Source organism: Lethenteron reissneri, chromosome 64 (assembly GCF_015708825.2).
Source record: "Lethenteron reissneri isolate LAM-NWPU_2019-01 chromosome 64, ASM1570882v1, whole genome shotgun sequence".
Lineage (NCBI taxonomy): Eukaryota > Metazoa > Chordata > Hyperoartia > Petromyzontiformes > Petromyzontidae > Lethenteron > Lethenteron reissneri.
In genome coordinates, this window is record NC_083842.1 from 8721025 (window position 1) to 8730095 (window position 9071).

The following is a 9071-nucleotide window of genomic DNA, read 5'->3' on the forward strand; positions in this document are numbered from 1 at the left end:
TGAAGCTTTTTTTATTTTTTTATTTCCAACTACGTTGACTTTACCGAAAGACCCAAAGAGTATGTAAAGTGTGTTTCACTCGGTGTGGATTTTTTTCTGGTCCTCCGGTTTTTCATTCCACATTTAAAATCAACATCGCGCGTTTAGAGTATTTGCCTCCTGCTGTATAGCTCAGTGGGCCTTACCTTACAAAATAAAATAAAAGTTTAAATAGTTTTTTTTATTACTTATTTTATCGGCACCTATACCGGGATGTTGATTGAGGCCGAGTCGACCTAGAGGAGGCCCAGGACCGGTATAATCGTCACCGGTGTTGGTGGCCGTGAGCGGGAATCAAGCTCAGGTGGCCGGTTTCATAGCCTCTTTGAGACGGGGATGATATCCATTACCGTGGAGGTCGTTGGTGGATCACACAACAAGTAAACCCGTAAAAACAAAGTTTTTCACTATAAATCCTTTATATGCGTGGCGGCTAGAGTCTTCTCGTCCTCTGGCTTGAGATGGCTGCCACCTATGGGTCAGATGATTGTCTGCCAGTATTAAGCAATTGGTAATTAAATATTTAATTTGTTTTCCCTAAACAGTGTAAAATTTTGGGAATTTTTTTTCACGAAAATTAATTGTCACGCACAACGAGTCTGTGTGCAAAATGTGAGCTCGATTGGATCACGGGAAGTGGGTTAAAAAACGACCGAAAGATTTGCACGGTCGTAAGCAAGCAAGCAAACACACAAGCACGCAAGCACGCAAGCAAGCGAACTTAATATAAAGGATTTAAAAATAGTGAACATCCCTTTTCTGTGGCTGTCGAGGAGCCATACCCTGGGCTCACCAGGAGAAGGCGGTGCACAGCAAGTGGACAAATCGCCATCTGCTTCCATCTGTACGGGGATAGAGCGTTGCCCCCTCAAACCCCCACCACCAAGCACACAGGGTCAACAGCGGCGTGGTGTATTCCGCAAATATGGCCGACTGTGAGGGCGGGGACAAGCCGGCGTGAGTAGGTTAAACGTTGAGTTTTATAAGGGCACCACGGGGTGACCAGCCCCTCCCCACCAAGCCCCACCCCTCCCACCCCCCACCCAGTCCCACCCAGCCCCTCCCCACCCAGCCCCACCCAGCACCTCCCCACCCTCCCCACCCAGCCCCACCCCTCCCACCCCCCACCCAGCCCCACCCTCCCCACCCAGCCCCTCCCCACCCTCCCCACCCAGCCTCTCCCCACCCTCCCCTCTCCACCCAGCCCCTCCCTCCCCACCCAGCCCCTCCCCACCCAGCCCCTCCCCACCCTCCCCACCCAGCCTCTCCCCACACTCCCCTCTCCACCCAGTCTCACCCTCCCCACCCTCCCCTCCCCACCCAGCCCCACCCAGCCCCTCCCCACCCAGCCCCTCCCAACCCTTCCCACCCAGCCCCTTCCCACCCAGCCCCTCCCTCCCCACCCAGCCCCTCCCTCCCCACCCAGCCCCTCTCCACCCAGCCCCACCCCTCCCATTTTTGGATGCACGACGGACGGACAGAATGATCCCCTGTGGCTGGTGTAACCAGGAGGTTACTACCAGTAACATGCTAATCTCTCACATTAACATAGCCACTTCCGTGCCCTCTAATTTCTCACATTAACATCATGCTAATCTCTCACATTAACATAGCCACTTCCGTGCCTTCGTCGAGGAGGCCACTCTCCGATCTAACAATTACATGCTAATTAATCACATTAACATCACGAGCCCCGCCCACTTCTTTATGACACCTTGAGCTACACCCATTTCAAACCTTTTAAAAAGTCTGCCTCAGCAGCAGACCACGCTTTCCCACCTGATGACGGACGCTTGTGTTGCGCCCGAAACGTCGTGATTTATTTTATTTTATACCTACGTGACTTTACCGAAAGAACCAGAGAGTATGATCATTATGAACTCTATCTCTCTGGCCTGCTATGTAGAAGGGCCATTTCCAGAATCACCGATGTTTTAAGGCATTGTGACGAATTTTATCAATTGTGGTTGTGCACCAATGTCAACGCAGCAGCACCACCAAATTATTGTTTTACACAGGTACACAATGGTTTGCCCCTGTTGAGGGTCGCAGTTTAACATCTGTAATGCGGTTGTAAACGGCCCTTCTGAGGTGCCGTCAGGGGGGGAGGAGTTAGGTCACGTGGGGGGCAGAGGGGTTGAGTATAGAAGGAGGGGAACCGGAAGAGCAAGGGGAGTGACGGGGAACAAGGAACAGAGGAAGGCCACGAAGGGCGAAGCGGGGTGTGGCGAGATCGCCACGAACACGGGGGGAGCGAGGATCGGCACCGTTGGCCAGCGGTGACCGACCCGAAGCAGCGAGGAGGCTGCAGTCAGCAGCGGGGCTGCACAGAGAGGGTGGGCAGCGGGTCTGCATACAGTGACAGCCAGAGGGTCTGCACATAGGGGTAGCAGCGGGAGTCTGCATAGGGGTAGCAGCGAGTCTGCAGGGAGGAGGTTACAGTAGATGAAGCAGAGAGTCAGAGGGGAGAGGAAGCTATAATAGCAGTGAATAGCCGGGGGCTACAAATACAGGAGTTATAACAGAGTGCCGTGTGGGTAAAGACGTGAACCTGAATAAAGACACGAAGACAGAAAGAAGTGTTCGAGTCCTTTTATTACACTGGAGTCAGAAGTGAAACGGCATGGCGAAACAACTGAGGAAGAAGAATATCCCATCTCCGGCGTCGGCTTCATCATCGGACGACGACGATCTTCCTCCTGAGGTCGGCTTCACTTCGGCGAAGGGAGAGATCCGTGAGGGCCCGGGTGTGGAGGAGGTTGCCGCTGCGTCCGACCCATCTGCGTTGAAGGACGAAGATTTAAGATGGACCCGGATGGCGGAGCAACTGGCGACCCTAAAAACCGTCATCACGGAGTTGTGTGACCTTGTCACGCCAAGGGCGGCGTTGGAAGGTGATGGTGGTGATCGGCAGGAGCCCGGGTCGTCTTCGATGGCGCCGCCATCGGCCACGCGGCGTGAAGACGCCATCTTGGGCGTGGCGCACCACGGAAGGCGGGAAGCCGCCATTTTGGGGCCGCCACGAGGATCGTCCGCCATCTTGGCGACACCGCGTTGCGACGCCTTGCTGAACTTGCCGCCGGAAGAGTCGGTGACGGACGGAAGCAGGCCAAGGAGCCGCAGTCGTCACCTTACAACTGTTAAGGAGTTCTCCATCGGGGGCGATTGGAGTGCGTTCGCTTGTCGATTTTTGGCGGCGGTACGAACGGCAAGGTGGACGGACGCCGAGGCGCTGGAGGTGCTTCCGACTCTCCTTGACGATGAGTCTGTTCGTTTTTTTCGCTCTATAAAAGCTGCGAAGAAGAAAACATTGCGTGGAGTGTTCGACGAAATGGCGGACGCGTACGAGCCACCGGATGACGCCCATCGCCGCTTCGTGCAGCGGCAACGCGCACCGGAGGAGTCGCCTGTAGCGTACAGGGGCGCCGTGCTGGAACTCGCGATGGCCGCTTACCCGGAGACGGAACCTGACCTGCTGGAACCTCTCATCTTGGGGAAGATGTTGGAGTTATCCCGGGATCTGGGCATTCCTATGCCGGCGTGCGGTCACGAGAAACTCACGTCCCGGACCGCGGCCAAGTGTTTGGACGCCCAGTTCAATCTCCGCCGCTGGAAACAAGTCACGGCGTGGACGGGCGGTCCTGTCGTCGATGGGGGGGCCGTAGGGTGGGACCCTACAAAGGCCGTGTACGTGCCGGATGCGACCGGCCCAAAGGAGCTGTCGGCCGCCTCCACTTCGTGGCCGGCTCGAAGCGAGCCGGGGCCGCGGGCTCCGCCGCCGGCGCGGCCACGTCGGGACGGGGTGCCTGCTGCGCGCCGACCCGACGTCGACTGTTTCCGCTGCGGCCGTCGAGGCCACTATGCCAGGGACTGCTGGGCCCGGGTTCCGGGGCCGCCCCAGCAGGAGGCCTCGATCGCGGACGTCCCAAAGAAAGACCCTCCGGCACAGGCAAGTCGGTGCGCACCAGACACCCGGCAAGGCCTGACACCTCACTCATCGCCGTTGTTGTGCGACGCGGATGTTCTAAAATATGGGAGGCCAGTATCTGCGCCTTGTCGCTCGATAACGCAGTGGCGTAAGTTGGCTCGGCGGGTTGTCGCGGCCGCTACAGGTTCGTCCACTGTACCGGGGTCGATCCAAGGGGTGGACGTGCGTATTTTGGTGGATTCCGGGGCGTCCTTGACCATTATTTCGGATGTCATATTCCATCTTTTGAACATCCCACCGGGGGCCGTGAGGCCGGCTTACGCTTCCTGCATCGCTGCGAACGGGGGTAGTATGGGCATCGTGGGACAGGTGGACGCTAATATTTCTATCGGGGGGGTCTCGGCCTCGGGCGTTGTGTTAATTTCGAGGTCCCTGGCGGTTCCTTGCTTGTTGGGCACGGATTTTTTGGCTAAGATGCCCATTCTAATTAGAATCAATGAAAATTGCATTGAACTACCAGGGGGCCGCAAATTGGCGTTTTTACAGTCCACCTGGGGGCGACCGGCTCCGGTTGCCCAGGTGCAGGCATTATCGGAAGTTTCAGTTGATATTCCACCTGGCTCGCAGATGCTCATTCCCCTACGATACCGGAAGCCGGTTCCGGGTCGGCAGGGTGCTTGTGGAATTTTGCTGTCGCCGTCCGCCGCTGTTACGGGCGGATTGGCACTGGTGGGGGCGCAAACCATTGTCCGTCCGGATCAACGCCCGTTTTTGCAGGTGTTAAATGCGAGTTCTGAAAGCGTGTGTGTGCCGGCTGGTACCGTTGTGGCACACGCCACTACGGCGTTTACGGCTCAGAGTGACATTCCGGACGGGGGGCTGGTGGGTGGTGTTTCACACGACGGAGGGGTGGACGATCGTTGGATCGCCGAACTATGTGCGGAAAATTCGGCCCTTTCCGCTGAGCAGCGTTGTGCGATTCATAAATTATTAGCGAGCTATTCCGATGTGTTTAGCTCGGACGATTTGGACTTGGGACGCACCTCGCTGCTCTCTCATCACATCGAAACGGGGGACGCGGCCCCTATCCGCTTGAACTCGCGTCGGATGAGTCCGGCTGAGCGTGAGCACGTTCGAGGGGCAGTGGAAGACATGTTGAAAGCGGATATTATATCTCCGTCTAATAGCCCGTGGGGCGCGCCTGTCGTGTTGGTTAAAAAGAAAGATGGTAAATTACGATTTTGTGTGGATTTTCGGAAGTTAAATAAAGTGTCGGTGGCAGATGCGTATCCCCTGCCGCGTATGGACGATTCTCTCGACGCCTTGTCAGGGGCTAAGTTTTTTTCAACGCTAGATCTCTCTTCGGGCTTCTGGCAGCTTCCCCTTGACGAGCCCTCGCGGGAAAAGACAGCGTTCCGTACGCCGCAGGGGTTGTTCCAATTTAACTGTCTGCCGATGGGGTTGAATGCAGCCCCTGCCACCTTTCAGAGATTGATGGAGTTGGTATTGACGGGGTTGCAGTGGGAGACATGTCTCATTTATTTAGATGATATTATTGTCTTCAGCCGCACATTTGATGAGCATTTATTGCGGTTGGAGGCCGTTTTTGCCAGAATGCGTTCTGCTAATTTGAAATTCAAGCCTAAGAAATGTCATCTACTGCAACGTTCCGTTCGATACTTGGGACATATTGTTAGTGCGGACGGGGTGGCCACGGATCCAGAGAAAACTGCGTGTGTCCGGGATTGGGCAACCCCCGCCACGGTGGGTGATGTGCGTCGGTTTTTGGGGTTCGCCTCATATTACCGGAGGTTTGTTCCGAATTTCGCTACTATCGCCAGGCCTTTGCATCTCCTTACTGGGAAGGGGCACAAATTTGTGTGGGGACCGCCGGAGGAGGCGGCGTTTCGGAGCCTGCGCGATCTACTGGCTACTGCGCCGACGTTGGATTATCCGGATTTTGAACATCCCTTCATTCTGGATACTGATGCGAGTGACACCGGGATTGGGGCGGTGTTGTCCCAGTCAAAAGGTGGTGTTGAGCGTGTGGTGGCGTACGGGAGTCGGGTTTTGTCTCCCGCGGAAACTCGTTACTGCGTCACTCGCAGGGAACTTTTGGCTATTGTGTATTTTCTCCGCCAATTTCGACCGTATCTGTACGGTCGGTCGTTTATTGTCCGAACGGACCATGCGGCCTTGCAGTACGCTCTTAAGATGGACCAGCCATCCGGACAATTGGCGAGATGGCTGGACACGTTGCAAGAATTCTCCTTCCAAATTCATCATCGGAAGGGTGTGCGTCACGCTAACGCGGACGCACTGTCCAGGTTGCCGCAACAATCCCCTTGTGCGTGTGCGTCGGGGACGCATAGGTGTGGACCGGCTCAGCCCCCCCCTCAGCCTGTCGCGCGGGCAGTGGATGTTCTCGAACCTCCGCTTACACCGGGACCGGTTGAAGGGGGACCGGCTGACGGGATTTTGCGTCTTCCAAGGTCTGTGTGGATTCGGGAGCAAATGTTGGACGATTCTTTGGTGTCGTTACGGAAACGAACGGAGAGGGCGGGTAAGGAAGTCGGTGCGGGGGGTAATTCGGAAACTGCTCTCCGAGATGGGTTACTGATGTGGAGGGAAGGGATACAGAAACACTGGCGTCTCGTTGTGCCCGCGTCATTGCGCTATGAGCTGATTAGATCTTTGCACTGTGACACACTTTTACACCTGGGGGTGCAGAAAACCCTATTGACGCTGCAACGAGACTATTATTGGCACGGCATGACGACGGATGTCGTCGGTCACGTTCGCGCGTGTCCCGATTGTGCCCGCCGTAAGCCGCCTAAACATCCATATGTTCCGCCGATACAATCGATTAAAGTATCTCGGGTTAATGAGCTGGTGGCGTTAGATATTTTGGGACCCTTTCCGCCATCAGCTAAAGGGAATAAGTATTTACTGGTGGGGGTGGAGTACCTCTCTCGCTGGCCGATGGCCTGGCCCTTGCCTGACCAGTCAGCGGCGTCTATCACTGACGCCTTTCTATTTGGGTATGTAATGGACAAAGGGGCTCCGGAGAGGCTCCTTACGGATCAGGGACGTAACTTTTCGTCTAAATTGTTGGGGGAGGTGTGTGCGGCTCTTGGAACTAAAAAGATACGGACGTCCCCCTACCACCCGCAAACGGATGGTATGGTGGAACGGTTGAATCGGACTCTGTCCGCCATGCTGTGCCATACAGTCGGGGAAAACCAATCTGATTGGGATTTGCATATCCCTGGGGTGCTTTCGGCGTATCGCATGACGCCGCACGCGGCTACTGGATACTCGCCGTTTTTCCTTATGTACGGCCGTGAGAACGTGCCGCCGATTCATGACCAGTTGGGAACCGGTGCGAGGGGGCCTGTTAAGCCTCTTCCTGAGTATATTAAGGACAACGTTCGGCGTGTCGCTGAGGCGAGGGAAAATGCCCGCATGGCTACTGCCAAGGCTCAGGCCAGGAATGAGCGGTGTGCCCGACGTTCAAAGGGGGAGTGTCCCTGGAAAAAGGGGGACCTGGCCTGGCTTCATTGCCCACAGGTGCGGCCAGGTACATCTCCTAAATTACATCGACCTTGGCAGGGTCCGGTCCGCCTCATTGAGGTTCCCAACCCACAGTCGGCGCGTGTTCAGGTTGGTGCACGGCGTTGGTTCGTGCACACGTCCCGGTTGAAGCCATACATTGCCCCACGGCCGGATGCGTCATCTCCCGAAGTTGCCTTGCCGGGGTCTGTTGCTGCCGACTCGCCCTTGCCTGTGTCTGCTGACCTTGCGAGAGCGCCTGTCGTACCCTTCACAGACAAGCCGGCCGTGACACCGCAGGGAGGAGGACCTTCCGCTTGTGGGACGCCGACCGGAGCCGCAGAACCCACGGGACCTGCAGCTCTTCCTATCCCTCCGCAGACGCGAGTACGGGATATTTCTGGACGCGAGCGGGACAGTGGCGGGCCTCCAATGGCGACGGAAGAACTTGCGCCCGTCGCCCCTAAAACCCTTCCACGTTCCCGCTCGGCGGGTGGGCCGCCGACCGTCCGGGACGGCCCGGCTACCCGTACTCGCTCGAAATCCCTCACGTTTCGTTAGATTGTGTTGTGTTGTGTTATTGTTATAATGTTCTTCAATGCTTCGTGTCTTTTTGCGTGTTGGCCCTTTACACCCGCATTGCTTTTCAGGTTGCAATTCAGCCGAGGTCGGCTGGATTTTCTTTAGGGGGGAGGGTGATGTAATGCGGTTGTAAACGGCCCTTCTGAGGTGCCGTCAGGGGGGGAGGAGTTAGGTCACGTGGGGGGCAGAGGGGTTGAGTATAGAAGGAGGGGAACCGGAAGAGCAAGGGGAGTGACGGGGAACCAGGAACAGAGGAAGGCCACGAAGGGCGAAGCGGGGTGTGGCGAGATCGCCACGAACACGGGGGGAGCGAGGATCGGCACCGTTGGCCAGCGGTGACCGACCCGAAGCAGCGAGGAGGCTGCAGTCAGCAGCGGGGCTGCACAGAGAGGGTGGGCAGCGGGTCTGCATACAGTGACAGCCAGAGGGTCTGCACATAGGGGTAGCAGCGGGAGTCTGCATAGGGGTAGCAGCGAGTCTGCAGGGAGGAGGTTACAGTAGATGAAGCAGAGAGTCAGAGGGGAGAGGAAGCTATAATAGCAGTGAATAGCCGGGGGCTACAAATACAGGAGTTATAACAGAGTGCCGTGTGGGTAAAGACGTGAACCTGAATAAAGACACGAAGACAGAAAGAAGTGTTCGAGTCCTTTTATTACACATCAATAAAATATTGTAAATTTGGCGCCTCTAGTGGTTGTAGCGTTGATTCTAACCCACCGCAAATAAATCAAAATGGTTTCAAACATGTGCAGTGTCGTCTGTGCGTGCGTCACGGTCATCTGGAGGTCACGCCACCATCCGGGCCCCTCTCACACACGACCCCGCTGCCGTGCGCCCCGTCCCAGACACGACCCTGTCCGCGTTGCACCGACGGCGTCGATCGGGACAGCCAACTACTGCCCGGCCACGCAATGATCGGGCGAAGGCGGCAGCAACAACTTCGCTCCGCCCTAGCCACACCTCCCTTCTC